This window comes from Diabrotica virgifera, chromosome 8 (assembly GCF_917563875.1).
Source record: "Diabrotica virgifera virgifera chromosome 8, PGI_DIABVI_V3a".
Taxonomy (NCBI): domain Eukaryota; kingdom Metazoa; phylum Arthropoda; class Insecta; order Coleoptera; family Chrysomelidae; genus Diabrotica; species Diabrotica virgifera.
The window spans coordinates 209,591,204-209,607,220 of NC_065450.1; positions in this window are offsets into that span (position 1 = coordinate 209,591,204).

The following is a 16,017-nucleotide window of genomic DNA, read 5'->3' on the forward strand; positions in this document are numbered from 1 at the left end:
CGAACCAAATCATTTATTACGTAATATTTAACAGAGGAGTGAGCCTGCATCCGACAGAAATTGCTGGCTGTCGTCTGTCACAAAAAGCTGGAAAAAATCGCTTGTCGTTTGTTTGGGAACGATATTTATATATGTCCAGCTAATAAGTGCCAGTGTGTATTTATTTGCGATATTATTGTTAGAGGCGATAGCGTAACACGATATTGTGCATATTCACTTTATTGTTTACTATTGTTTCTGTTGAATATTCCAGTAATGGATCGAGAAATTTTGGCACTGAGGTATTGGGAGAAATACGTGACAGACAGTCAATAGAGGGAGAGACCACAACTTGTCAGACTCATCTCTCTCTTTCTCTTTTCCGTATTTATATTCTTATGCTCTCGACATTTTTGATTAATGTAACTTGTTATACGAGGCGTATAGAGGGCTATCCAGCATTTTCTTTACGTTTTGATCTGTAGTCGCTAGGAGCGGGACTAGCGCGGCGATCCCAGCATCGTGGCGTTCAGCGTTCATCCGCTCAGTAGCTGTCCAGCCGTGCTAGCGCGAAGTTATTGTCTCCAGTGGCGTAGTTGACAGGCCCGCAGGACCCGTCAACTATGCCACTTGAAGTCTTTAAATTGGGGACCAAATCATATTTTCCTAAAAGCATCAAAATATTAACTAGAAGTCGCAACTCCGCGTCACTGCCGGCACTGTGTCTTTATTGCGGGGAATCCCCGGTGGTAACGGGAACAACCGTCCGATTGAATTTGGCAAAACACAATATAGGCCAGGATCCTGCGTACCAAAACAAAAGGTAATTAATAGCAAGCTGAAAATTTGTTAATAGCTTAACGGTGTCTTGTCGGACAAACTTTGATTTACGGGAACACTGGAACAGGGGACGTTTTATTTGTGGAACAGGTTAAAAATTTGGAACTTCAGACTACGAAAACGTTCCATGTATTTTGTCGGGCAGAACTTCCAATTGATTTGTTACCCTTTCATTAAACTCTCATGCAAAAATCAGATTGGTATTTATCATCAACTGGGTATTTTAATAAGTCCGACACGTCGAACATGTCAAATGACAGTAATTATGACAGGTTGTCAGCTTGCTTTGTCAAACAAATTTTCAATTTGCTATTAATAAACTTTTTTTGATACGCGGGATCCAGGACTATTATCCATTTCGGTTTTGCCTTATGTTGAAACCGTCACGTAAGTTTAATAGGTATTTTTTGTATGAATTAATGAATTTCACTGAGTTCCTAAACAAATCCAGAACTAAATAGGTACTTACCGAGGTATATCATAAAATATAAAATGTGAATTAAATGAATTTGCTGAGTTTCTAACCATGTTTTTTTCAAGTATATCTATCTGTGGTTTTTTTGTTTGTGACGCATACACGCATATTAGCATGTCGGTATCTCCATTTTCTTGTGAAATGTTTGATTTTTTTAAAACTTACCTAGTTTTTGAATATATCATAGATCTAGTTTAATCTGCATAGCACATTAATATCTATAATAGAATAATTTCGCAAGTCAATATTAATAAAAATACATTGTGATCTTTCCTATCGCGCATTACAAAAATGTATATGGTAAAATTTTGAATAGGTATGTATAAACTTTTTTGTTCAGACACACACAGAATGTGACTAACTACCTATTAGGGGCGTAGGCTACAAAATTTCGGCGCCAATACTTTTTAAGTGCATTAATTTTTTTCGAAAACTGAGAGAACTAATAAATATTTTTGAAAAATTTAAACGCAGTATGAAAGATTACATTATTACCGACGGCCAAAAGTCTCTTAGAATAAACAAAAAGTTTCTTTTGAATGAGAGATTTTAAATTAAAAAACACACTAAATTTTCTTTTTTTTCATCCTTTAGGGACTTTCGGCCCCCGGTAATAACGTAATCTTTCGTTATGAGTTTAAAATTTTCAAAAATATTTATTAGTTCTCTCAGGATTCGAAAAAAAAATGAATGCATTTAAAAAGCATTAGAGCCGAAATTTTGCGCCTATCCCCTTAAGTGTAATAGTGTATTGCAAGTTTTTAGAAAAGTAAGTAGGTGTACCTACACAGTAGGTAATGTTGTATCTTTTATTTACACATATTTTAGTAATTATACTGTTATTAGTTGTCGTCATGTTTATAATATTGGGCCACAAAAATTTTCGCGGGGGGGGCGAATCTTCAGCTACGCGACTGACTGTCTCTACTCGTTATTTTACAATAACTGTTTGAAATGTGTCATTACTTCAATTACTACTTACTCTTTATTTTTTTCTTCATTACTTCAATTTTTGCGTTGTTCCTCTGAGCTAAGATTCTTCTACAGTCTGCAGTCTTAATCAAACCAGTCATCTCTCTTTCCTTTTTCTGCTTTCCTAATGCTAATGTATGCCGCTTGTATTATGACTGTTGGTATTTGTTCGCATTTCTCCTCCAAGTTTCGTGTGGTGACTCTTCCCAAGCTCTTGTTTATTTATTCCTCTGTTTATCGGTTTCGAAATTTCTTGCTTGACTTTTACTATTCTCAATAAATATGGTCATTGTCGGCATCTGCTCCTCTGTAGTTTCTACAATCAGTCGTTGTTTCTTTCGATGAGAATATCATCTATTTGGATTCTCGTTTTTCTAACATCCGGGTCATTTTATGTACGATGTACGTCCTGATGATCAAATTGTGTACTTGCTATCGTAAGGTTATGTTCAATTGAAAATTCTAATAAATTTGTTTCAAACAATTATCCAATAATGTCCTAAAATATTACCACGTAATAATACTTCTTCTGCTTTAAGTTCCATCTTCTATCGAAGGTTGGAAATCATCACGGCAATGCGGACCCAGTTGACTGCCGCTCTAAATAGGCTCAGCACTACTGCATTCGAACCATTCCCTTAAGTTCTTAAGCCAGGATGTTCTTCGTCTTCCCACACTTCGCTTTCCTTGGGTTTTTGCTTTTCCATAATAAGTTGTAATAATGAGTATTTTTGCCCTCTCATCACATGTCCCAAATACTCAAGTTTTCGTCTTTTGATAGTTAATGTTTCCTATCCTTCTAGTTACTTCCACGTTTGACATTCTTTGTATCCATGATGTTCGTAGGATTTCTCTTTAACACCAAAATTCAAAGGCTTTTCCACGCTTCCAAGCTATAAAGAAGAGTAGAGAACACGTAACACTGAAGCATCCTTAGGCGTAGTTCTAGCCTTATATCCCGAATCCCGACAACAAACTTTTTAAGTTTATTGAATGATACACGTGCTATTTCAATACGTGTCTTAATTTCTTTAGTTTGGTCTACATTTGATGTTATCCATGTTCGTAAGTATTTTTAGTTATCCACACTCTCAATTACAGTATCTTCAATATTCAATTGGATGTTTGCTTGTGCTGATTTAGTCATGATGATGAATTTAGTTTTCTTTAAATTCATCTTTAGGTCTTACTCATGACAGCGTTCATTAAGGCGTTGCATTGCGTTCTGTAAATCATTGTTGTTATCCTTTATTATTACTGTATCGTCTGCAAAACGTAAGTTGTTCAAAACTTCTCCACTGATAGATACCTTCTATTGAATATGAGAGCGCTTTTTGAAATACCGCTTCACTGTAGACACTGAAGAGTAGCGGGGACAGCACGCAACCCTGACGGACTCCTCTCTGTCATTTAATATCTTGGGTGTCCTGGTTGTCAAATCTTATCTTGGCAGTTTGATTCCAATATTATATTAGATATAATTTTCATATCACGACTGTCAATATTTTTGCCTTTTAATATATCTACAAGCTTCTTATGTTTTCCTTTGTCAAATTCCTTCTCAAAGTCTACAAAACATAAGTACATATCCTTATTCGTGTCCATGCATCTCTGTGCCAGCACATTCAAGCCGATCAAAGCATCTCTTGTGCTTATACCATTTGTAAAGCCAACTTGTGTGTCACCAATTTCATATTCAGGAGTTTTAACAATTCTGCTGTGTATTATTTTCTAAAAAGTTTTAAGTGTGTGACTTATTAAAGATATTGTTCTGTGATCTGAGCAGGTTGTTGCACTTGACTTTTTGGTAATTGCTACAAAGGTCGATTGCAGCCTTTGTCTGAGGATTGTGGTAGTCTGATATATTAGATTAAAGAGTTCAACCATTACATCGATAAAATCTTTATCAATAAGTTTTAATAATTCGATGGGCACATCATCTGGTCCAGTAGCTTTACCCTCTTTTGTGTTTTTAATGGCATAGATGACTTCTTCTCTTAATATTGGTGGTCCTGTATCCTCTGTGATTTCTAATGACAGTTTCAGTAATAATACTGAATAACATTAATTAAATGTGTGTCGTATAAACCCTGATTATAACCGTTTAAGTTTCAATAACTGACAAATGTATTCATTTCAGGGACTCCATAGTCCATCACTGAACATCGACCAGTCCAGTGGGTAATACTTTAAAATAACATCGATACCTGCTTACTGTAAAATCAGCAATGTTTCGAGTGCGATGAATAATACATACGGATTTATTTTAGCAAATTGAAATGTTTCCGAATTTTATGATTTATAAATTTTGGGTTTTAAAACGTAAAATATTGATATTTGTATTGATTTCAACAAGTGCTTTTCAAACAGATATTTTTTTTTTGATAGTAGATAGTAAATGGAAAAAGAGTGTTTAATTGTTCACATGCGAAAATCAATATATTATAATAAAATCCTCATGCGCAATATCAAAATCATTACTTAAGCCAACCTAATACTTAATAATTCCTACTCCTGACTTTAATCCCTACCCCCTCCCTTTAGAAATACAGACTTTTTCGACAATAAAAACAAAATCTCTCTCTCTCTCTCTCTCTTTCTCTCAGTTGGCTGTATACCATTAATTACAAGTAAATTTAATGAAAAAATCGTCTTGGTAAAAGGTATATTAATTTAAAAAGACCCTAAAAGGGCTACAAATATAAAAACAAAACGTTTTCGCTCTGTAACAAGAGCATCATCAGTGGTACAAGAACATGCTGAGCCACCCAAAAATATTAAGGTTAAAACCTTTTAAAAATAGACTAAATGTCTTATAAAAGTGTATACATAATTTTTTTATATAATCCCTAATGGATTCTGCAATCTGCCGGAAGGGCAATAAGCGTTTGCTTTGACAAATGTGAGATTGACATATAGAGTATCACTCCAGTGAGTGATCTCCTTTAAAGAACTAGCTAAATTTAAATTTAGTGTTTTTTGACAATAAGAGTACTTATTGGTGTCTATGTGTCCTTAGAAGCTAAAACTTATCTGAGTCCTGTAGACAGGTCGGCAGGCAGCATACGTCTAAGTCAATACAAAAGTATACAATTGGATATGGAAATTAAGTCAATACTCGCAATCTTTAGTTTGTATTTTTATTAGTTGTTATATAATCATGGGGCAACCGGTTTCGAGTCTTACAATATATGACTCATCATCAGGCCCAGTACAAAAAGTCTTCTCAATACAAACTGCAAGCTACAAACACAAAACGAGAGACATGTACTGTTATATTTCTATTTGATATGAAAATTAAATTTTGATAATTATAAAAAGGATTCAATTTAATATAAAATATTTTCAATTTTCTCAACCACGGGCATATAAATGTAGAACAACCTGTATACAACAAATTGTTATATTTAATTTTAAGAAGTGATTAAACGAAACTCGGGAAAATGCGCTTAGAATAAACAAAGTGAATGGCGCGTACCATTATCGTTGTTCGCGGAAGGTTCGATCATTAGCCTATGCTAAATAAGACTCAGTTGGAATCGATAATAGGTCATTATCGTTGTTCGCGGAAGGTTCGATCATTAGCCGATGCTAAATAAGACTCAGTTGAAATAGAGAATAGGTCATTAAATTTTGTAAATAGTAGAAAGTAATTTTAGAATGGGAATTAACTATTTTTTTTGGAAATCCATTAAGCATATTTAGAAAGATTAAAAATTGGTTTTGAGGAATACTGCGAATGAGAGTTGGTGGTGGAAGGTTGATTTGTGAATCCTGAAGGGATATTTAGAAAGTAGGGGAATGAATGAAAAAGATAGATCAGAATGTTTTGAGCTGTCGAGAAGTGAAGTCCAGTAGTAGACGGTAGTGTACGGAGAGTGAGAAAGCCGGTGTAGTTCCGTGAGTGTGGAGTATCTATCGTGGAACGAGAGGTAGGCCAGGTTGAGAGTAAAAGAACCTCCTTGAGCCAAGAGTGTCCCGGTAGCTGATTGCAGCTTCGAAAAAGGTAGAATACAGCATCACGACAGAAGCAGGAACGAGAGCTATACGAGCTAGTTTTCAAAGGAGAACATTACTGAAAGCCAGGACGAGGTTTTGATCGCAGCCAAGGATAGCAGGAAACGGGTCTTGTGTGAAGACATTCTCAGTTCACCAGAAAAAGGTCAGTCTCATTTGTTTGGACATGAATGTATGGGTTTTTCGTATTAAATACCACATTATAAATTGAAGAACATAATAAATAATATCAGAAAAGCTTCATCAAACTTAAATAGAATTGTTGCTAATAAATCCTAATAGTTAAATGTTAATAAAAACTTTCAATTGGAAACCAAAAGGAAATAAGATTCCCATTTGTAAATGTTATGTTTAAGAATAATAAGATCTAGCAAATATTAAGCAGTGATTGCCATTTAAATAAAATAAACAATATTTTGATTATAATTGTAACCCATATGTGTGTATTATTTTACTCTTTTCTTTCCTATCCCGATTAGGAACCATTGAGAAATACTTAGAAGCCACGAGAGTAAGTAATTAATTTTATAATTCGCCCTGAGATTGAAAACATATTGATATGTGATCTGGTAAATTAATTAGATTATGATTAATGCATTGATTAAATTAAATGACATATAAGAATATTATCTCATATCAATAATCAAGATCACATCAACTGTCGTCCAACGTGGAGGGCATTGAAAAGTATTTCTAGTGGCAAATTTGAAGGATAGAAAGAGTAAAGCCGGTATTTGAAGATTTATATGCCTGTGGTAAAAAGTGAGATACTTACATTTGATAACATAAAATTTTAGATCTCTTTAGGTACAAATTTTACATAACTGTTTTAATAATTTACTTTTACGATATTTACATTTGATATATTTATTGACAATTTATAATATTTGGGTGAGAAAAAGTCGTCTTGGTAACATACTAGTAAAATTTCATATTTGGCGGGGATAGTACTTCTTGAAAACAAATGTCTGTGACAAGAAGCCAAAGCAAAGACAACAAAAAACAAAAAGAACATTCAGACCAAGAAGATATTTTAGACACGACAATCATGGCATCAGAACAGCAAGAATTATCAGGAATAGATAAACTATTACAACTGATGCAACTCCAGTCACAAAAACTGGATGAAGCAAAAAGGACAATGGATAAAAATCAGGAGGAAACAAAACAAGCAATGGATAAAAATCAGGAAGAAACATCAAAGAAAATGGATGAAACACAACAAAAAATGGATGAAACACAACAAAAATTGGATCAAAAAATGGATGAAACACAAAAAAAATGAAACAAACAATAGAAGAGAACAACAAGAAAATGGAGGAACGCATAGGAAAGTATGAAAAGGAAGTAAAAGGATGTTTGACAATGATCAAGAACGATATGGGACAACAAGAGACAGAGATTAAAGAAATCAAAAGCAAAATAAAGGAAATAACGAATTGCCAGAAAAAGGAAATAGAAAATTTGGAAAATAAGTTGGAAAATGCTATTCAAGTAGACAGAGAAGAAGTGGAAAAAAGAATCACAGAAATAGAAAAACAAGTCACCGAAAACCGGACGCAACAAAATGTAGGTGAAAGAAGAGAAATGGTTATACATAGCACAGATGACGTGAAGATAAGGTTTGGCGGGGATGTAAGAAGATTACACCCAGTGCCGTTCATAAATAGCCTGAAAAAGAAAATACAACACATCGGAAATTTCGAAACAGCAAAAGAAACTATCAGAAACCATCTCAAATATGAAGCAAGCCTATGGTTCGATAGTAAAGAAGAAGAATTCGGCAATTGGCAACAATTTGAACAAAAATTTTTGAATTATTTCTGGGGAAAAGTCCAACAATTGGAAATTAACAAGGAATTGCAAAATGGGAAATACAATGATAGGACGGGGGTATCAGAAAGGACATATGCTTTACAAATTTACAATAATGCAAAACATTTACAATATAATTACTCATCGGAACAATTAGTCGAACTGATTGCAAGACATTTCGAAGAAACGCTGGAAGACCATATCACATTGCAAAACTACAAAGACGTAGATAGTCTATGCCAATTCTTACAAATAAGAGAATCACGTCTAAGAGAAAGAAAATCAAGAAGGTCGCGAGAAGATTACAGGCCCCGAGAAACACAAGACTACAGAGATAGAAATCAAAATAGGAGGGACTATACAAGACGAGATTTTAATCCCAGAAGGGAAAACGAAAATAGAGACAACGGAAGAGGAAATTATGAACAAAGAAATAGGCAATGGAATGAGGACAGAAATCGAGAATACCAGAATAGAAACACCACACGCTCAAATCAAGAAAACAGAAATAATGGTAGACAAAATGAACAGGGATATCGAGAAAACCGAAACAGATCCGACAGACCAAGAGAAAATAGAAGAGAAGTAAATAATACCCAGACAGATGAATATGACGGAGAGAGACATTATGACGAAAATATAAACAACGATGAGCAACCGGCGTCTTTTCACGACGGCGCTCACTAAAAACCAAAAATCAAACAGGAATCTTTTGTAACCCCAAGGAGTTTATTAAATTGGCAAGAAACAACGAAAAGAAAAATGGAGTTAATTTAAAATTTGTGGATGGATTTATCAACGAGAAACCAATTAAAATTATGATAGACACTGGATCTGAAATAACATTGGTCAACAGAAAACTAATAGAAGAAGTTAACTTAACAAATTTAATTTACAAAATACCTAGGGTAAATTTAGTGGGCGCAAACAAACGGACATTGGCAACTATAAATGAAGGCATACGAGTAATGGTACGACTGGGTAAGAAGATGTATGCACTACAATGTGTAATAATGCCAAACATGTCACATGACATGATAGTAGGAGTTGACGAATTGGCAGAAAAACATGTAGTGATAGATTTGAAAAATAATACGATGAATCTAACAGAAGAAAAAGAAGAAGAACAGGACAAGGAACAGGAGAAACAAAATACGGACAAATCAGGTAAAGAACAAACAGTGGAAATGAATTTGGCAACGAAGCAAGGACAAAGAAGAAAAGGGAGAAAAAGTCAGAAAAAGACAAAAGAAAATGAAACCTGTGGCTCCTCAAAGGAAGAGTTGAGCCCAGAAGAAGAAAAATTGAGAGTATCAAAAGCAAAAGAAAACTGGGATTCCTCAAAAGAAGAGATGAGCTCAGGAGAAGAAGAAATAAAGCTAACAAATGAAAGCGAAAAAGATATAATCGAAACAGTGGCATTTGAAGAGGAGGCATATGAAAACGAGGATGCAGAATGCACGGTAAAAGTATGTGAAAAATCTAAGGAAAAAGACAGAAGATTGATATGGGAAAAAGGGAAAGACAACATAATAGCCGACACTCTAACACAGGATGAGGACACTGAAAATAAGGAAACAATTACTCTACAGGTGGGACTAATTAGAGTAATATAAGAAGAAGGGGTATAAGACGTAGATTAAAGTAAGGAAATATACAGGGAGTTGGTTTTGCCTCGAGAAAATTTATTTAAAAATGCAGATAAATTTTATCGAATACAAGGCGGGGATTTGTTATATTTCTATTTGATATGAAAATTAAATTTTGATAATTATAAAAAGGATTCAATTTAATATAAAATATTTTCAATTTTCTCAACCACGGGCATATAAATGTAGAACAACCTGTATACAACAAATTGTTATATTTAATTTTAAGAAGTGATTAAACGAAACTCGGGAAAATGCGCTTAGAATAAACAAAGTGAATGGCGCGTACCATTATCGTTGTTCGCGGAAGGTTCGATCATTAGCCGATGCTAAATAAGACTCAGTTGAAATAGAGAATAGGTCATTAAATTTTGTAAATAGTAGAAAGTAATTTTAGAATGGGAATTAACTATTTTTTTTGGAAATCCATTAAGCATATTTAGAAAGATTAAAAATTGGTTTTGAGGAATACTGCGAATGAGAGTTGGTGGTGGAAGGTTGATTTGTGAATCCTGAAGGGATATTTAGAAAGTAGGGGAATGAATGAAAAAGATAGATCAGAATGTTTTGAGCTGTCGAGAAGTGAAGTCCAGTAGTAGACGGTAGTGTACGGAGAGTGAGAAAGCCGGTGTAGTTCCGTGAGTGTGGAGTATCTATCGTGGAACGAGAGGTAGGCCAGGTTGAGAGTAAAAGAACCTCCTTGAGCCAAGAGTGTCCCGGTAGCTGATTGCAGTTTCGAAAAAGGTAGAATACAGCATCACGACAGAAGCAGGAACGAGAGCTATACGAGCTAGTTTTCAAAGGAGAACATTACTGAAAGCCAGGACGAGGTTTTGATCGCAGCCAAGGATAGCAGGAAACGGGTCTTGTGTGAAGACATTCTCAGTTCACCAGAAAAAGGTCAGTCTCATTTGTTTGGACATGAATGTATGGGTTTTTCGTATTAAATACCACATTATAAATTGAAGAACATAATAAATAATATCAGACAAGCTTCATCAAACTTAAATAGAATTGTTGCTAATAAATCCTAATAGTTAAATGTTAATAAAAACTTTCAATTGGAAACCAAAAGGAAATAAGATTCCCATTTGTAAATGTTATGTTTAAGAATAATAAGATCTAGCAAATATTAAGCAGTGATTGCCATTTAAATAAAATAAACAATATTTTGATTATAATTGTAACCCATATGTGTGTATTATTTTACTCTTTTCTTTCCTATCCCGATTAGGAACCATTGAGAAATACTTAGAAGCCACGAGAGTAAGTAATTAATTTTATAATTCGCCCTGAGATTGAAAACATATTGATATGTGATCTGGTAAATTAATTAGATTATGATTAATGCATTGATTAAATTAAATGACATATAAGAATATTATCTCATATCAATAATCAAGATCACATCAGTACATATACAGTATGTCCCTGTAAGTTGTATCCATATGGAAAACTTTTTTATTATTAATTTTACGAAAAAAAGTTATTCTTTATAAAAATCTCTGCATGGTCCAAAACCTAAGATTTAACCAGCAAATATCAAATTTTTTGAATAATATACGAGGTATGTCAAAAAGTTTGAATTTCACTCAAGAGTAAAGTAGCTTTATTTCTCGTAATATTGGAAATTGCTATTATGAAAAGTTGTTTGGAATTAAAAACTATATTCTAATATGCAATTACATCCTTCTAATTGAAAAAAAAAATTGAGAAATTATGGATCTCATTATTTTTTCAGTTATTTAAATTCTGATAACTCTTTTATTATTAATTTTACGAAAAAAAAGTGATTGTTATAAAAAGTTCTGGATGGTCTAAAACTTAAAATACAACCATCTTATATCAAATTTTATCAATTTTATAGGAGGTATGTCAAAAAAGATAAATTTAGATAAAAAGTAAAGTACCTTTATAGTTCAGAATATTTCAATTAGAAGGATGTAATTACATACTGAAACATAGTTTTTAATTCTAAATAACTTTTCCTAATAACAATTTTCGATATTGTGAAAAATAAACGTGTTTTACTCTTGAGCGAAATTCACATTTTTTGACATACCTCTTATAAAATTGATAAAATTTGACAAAAGGTGGTTGTATTTTAGATTTTGGACGATGCAGAACTTTTTATTAGGAATCACTTTTTTACATAAAATTAATAATAAAAGTGTTATCTGAATTAAAATAACTGAAAATAATGTTAGTTATCCATAATTTAAAAAAAAAATTCAATTAGAAGGATGTAATTGGATATTAGAATACAGTTTTTAATTCCAAACAACTTTTCATAATAGCAATTTTCAATATTGTGAAAAATAAAGCTACTGTACTCTTGAGTGGAATTCAAACTTTTTGACATACCTCGTATAATATTCAAAAAAATTGATACTTGATGGTTAAATCTTAGGTTTTGGACCATGCAGAGCTTTTTATAAAGAATAACTTTTTTTCGTAAAATTAATAATAAAAAAGTTTTCCATATGGATACAACTTACAGGGACATACTATAAAACATAAAAAACAACTTTGTCTTGGTTTTAATCACACACAATAAAGCCAAGCAACTGTATAGTATTGAACTCAACGGTCTATAGCATGTAAAAATGAGACACTTTGTCATTGGGACAAACAACCGAAATTTAGCTGTGGAACAGTTTCAATGGCTGTTATGCAAGTACATACCGATTACTAATAACTTTATATTATGTCTTTTGATCGCATACTAGTTTGTCAGGACTCCATCAACCCTTAACTAGTTAAGGATTGATGGTAGTATATATATTAAATTATATACCAAACAATTTTCATCAGATTGGGCGCTCCCAATGACAAAGCGTCTCATTTTTACATGCTATAGACTGTTGAGTTCAATACTATACAGTTGCTTGGCTTTATTGTGTGTGATTAAAACCAAGACAAAGTTGTTTTTTATGTTTTATATATATGTACATGTCTCTCGTTTTATGTTTTTAGCTTGTAGTTTGTATTGAGAAGACTTTTTGTACTGGGCCTGATGATGAGTCATATATTGTAAGACTCGAAACCGGTTGCCTCATGATTATATAACAACTAATAAAAATACAAACTAAAGATTGCGAGTATTGACTTAATTTCCATATCCAATTGTATAATGGACTCGCATTGGCAACCCTTTCATCACAAAAGTATACATAATTAAATTCAAAGATGGATATATTTCCAATGAATATGGCCTTAGGGCAACATATGACTCCCACACGTGGTACGTGGGTCGCTAAGTAATGACCTAGATGACTTCCGAGATAGGCCTTTACAAGTTGGCATGCGTAGAAGCCACCTGATGCGACCTGGCATTATCCAATTTAAGCAAAGATGGTTGGAGAAAGCTTCAAGAGGGCTCGTAGTAGCCCCTGACAACAGGAAGAACGTTCTACTTACATACCACGATAGTGAGGAAGCAAACCGCCCAGGCCGAAAGAAGACAGCCAGAGCCAGCAAAGGGCTGTACTACGGGCCCACGCTGAAAAAGACACTAGGCAGTACGTTATATATTGTTGGTGTGTGCGACAACCAAGGCTTGAGCCAGATAACCAAAGGCTCCAGTCGCTACAAGGATCCCAAATAATCCATAGGAGCCAGTGTCTTCTGACCTCCTCTGTCCATCTCTTTAGAGGACTGAGGATGATTTTCTCAGGGTAAACTCGCAACCAGAACTTTTCTATCTATCTCTTGTATGACAAAAACTATCTGTCATCAACTAGAACCAATGTCTCGCTCTGGTATGTGCACTCCGCAAGTTCCGCCACTTCCTGCAGGACAAAAAGTTCACACTGTTCATTGAGATGTCAGATGGTCAGTCCTACTCCAGGAATGCCAGTTGTCTATATACCAGGAGAGGAGAACGAACTTCCAGATCAACTGTCCAGAAATCTTCAAAGAGAGGCTGATCCTGAACAAAACCATGACAAGAAAGTGGAGTGAATCGTCCGGCCCAACCTCAACAACACCATCAAAGATGAAGCTGGCTTTCTTCTTCTCTGTCTGCTCGAAAAGGAAGGAGAGGCTGGAGAAGACCAACCCATCCTAGATGATGTCCGAGATAGGCCTTTACAAGATGGCATCCGTAGAAGCCACCTGGTGCAACTTGGCATTATCCGATTTAAGCAAAGATGGTTGGAGAAATCTTCAAGAGGGGCCCTCGGACAAATAAAAAAGAATGCATCATCAACGAATTCCTGATTGAGGACGATGTAGTGTATTACATAGGTGGACCACAGAAGAGGCTCGTAGTAGCCCCTGACAACAGGAAGAACGTCCTACTTACATACCACGATAGTGAGGAAGCAAACCGCCCAGGCCGGAAGAAGACAGCCAGAGCCATCAAAGGGCTGTACTACTGGCCCGCGCTGAAAAAAAAACACCAGACAGTACGTTATATGATGCCTGGTGTGTGCGACAACCAAGGCTTGAGCCAGACAACCAAAGGCTCCAGTCGCTACAAGGATCCCAAATAATCCATAGGAGCCAGTGTCTTCTGACATCCCCTGTCCATCTCCTGAGAGGACTGAGAATGGTCCTCTCAGGGGAAACTCGCAACCAGAACTTTTTAATCTATCTATTTTATAACAAGAACTATCTGTCGACGTTATGATATTTTTTTAAATGATGTATAACAGTACTTTCTGAAAATAGTTAATAATTGCGAACATTTTAGATGATAACTTTTAAAACTATTTGTATAAAATTATAGCAGACAATAAGAAGAGAAAGGGGAAAACTGAATAAAGTTCTGGATGTCGTACTTTATTTTTCGCTGATGCCAGATCGACCTATTCTATTGTTTGTAAAGTTTAATCAAACAAATTTGTTGCTCACGTAGGAAACTAAACAAATCGTTTATTTTCGCCAAATAACACATAAAAATAAGAAATCCGTCAGCAGGGACTCTTCGCCAACGTAACGACGGTTTGTTTAGGACTTTTAATAAATGATGGTAGGGATTTAGCCAGAGTGTCAGACCTCGGACGTGCACAGGGTGTTTAATAAATTCGTCGTCGCTCGGGAGATCATCCTTTACACCCTCCTGCCGTTCGTTCGTCCTACGCGAGGGGCCCTGAAAAGAATAATAATTGTGTTGAGAACATGGACCTGTCACTTGCGGAACTTTATGATCGATCCTGGCTAGCAACTTATGGCTTTGGTGTGTTATTTTCTTTTTACCGGCGGCTTTTTTACATTTTACACGAGTCTGGGAACTTCAATAACTTCTTATGTAGTTGACTGACATAGTAAGTTTTTTCTATCAGTATTTTCAATAAAGTTTAGCTGCTTATAACTTCTACAGTGAAATGTAGACGAAGAAAAAGAAAAAGATCCCTCGCAATGTAATTCAAGTAGGTTACTTCCTATTTCCTATATTAGGTGGGGTAGTCCCCAGAGACTACACTCTTCACTCTCACTGCACTATTGGTGCAATCCACAGAAGAAGTATTGGATGACCGTGCAAGAAGAAGAAGAACAAAGCACAAGAGAAAGATTGAAAAAGCATGAGAATGGCGTAGTCAATGAATATCAATGTGTGTTTAGAGAGAATATCGACAGTTGGTCAAATATTTACTTTAAAAATGATACAGAGTATCAGCTATGAACGAAGTGTAGGATTTCACATGCTTTTTATTGACTTAATGACTGATGATGTTGACTTGATGTCCGTGAACATCGTCTATTAACAACATAATATATGCAGATGACACCGTGTGATCATGGTAAGCTCTGGTAAACAACAATTACCAATTAGTACTAATGATAGGGCAACCCAAGCGGGGATTTTTGCAGTTACTCGAGCGCGTCAGAATATTACATGGGGAGAAACCTTGTACCCTGAAAATGTACCTCTACCATACATTGGCTCTTAATGCAGGGGAGTTCGTTAAAGGGCGGCCGAAAAAAATCTATCCTCAGAAAAACGTCTGAAATCCTCTGAAATCGTCAGATTAAGATAAGATAAGTTAAGAATATGAAAAAGTTAAAAATACGAAAAATGGGAACTGCAGATGAATGTGGAAAAATCACAATATTTATACCTAGGTGAGGATTCAACTGATGTGTAAATGGACAATAATCAGAAAATAACTAGCTGTGTTAAATATAAGTATTTGGGAATTAATTTCAACAACGAATGTACTGACGATGCAGAAATTAAGAGCAGAATAAATAAAGCAAGAACGATAATTAAATCATTGAACGGAGTTTTGTGGAGTACCGAGATAGGGAAACAAAGAAAAATTA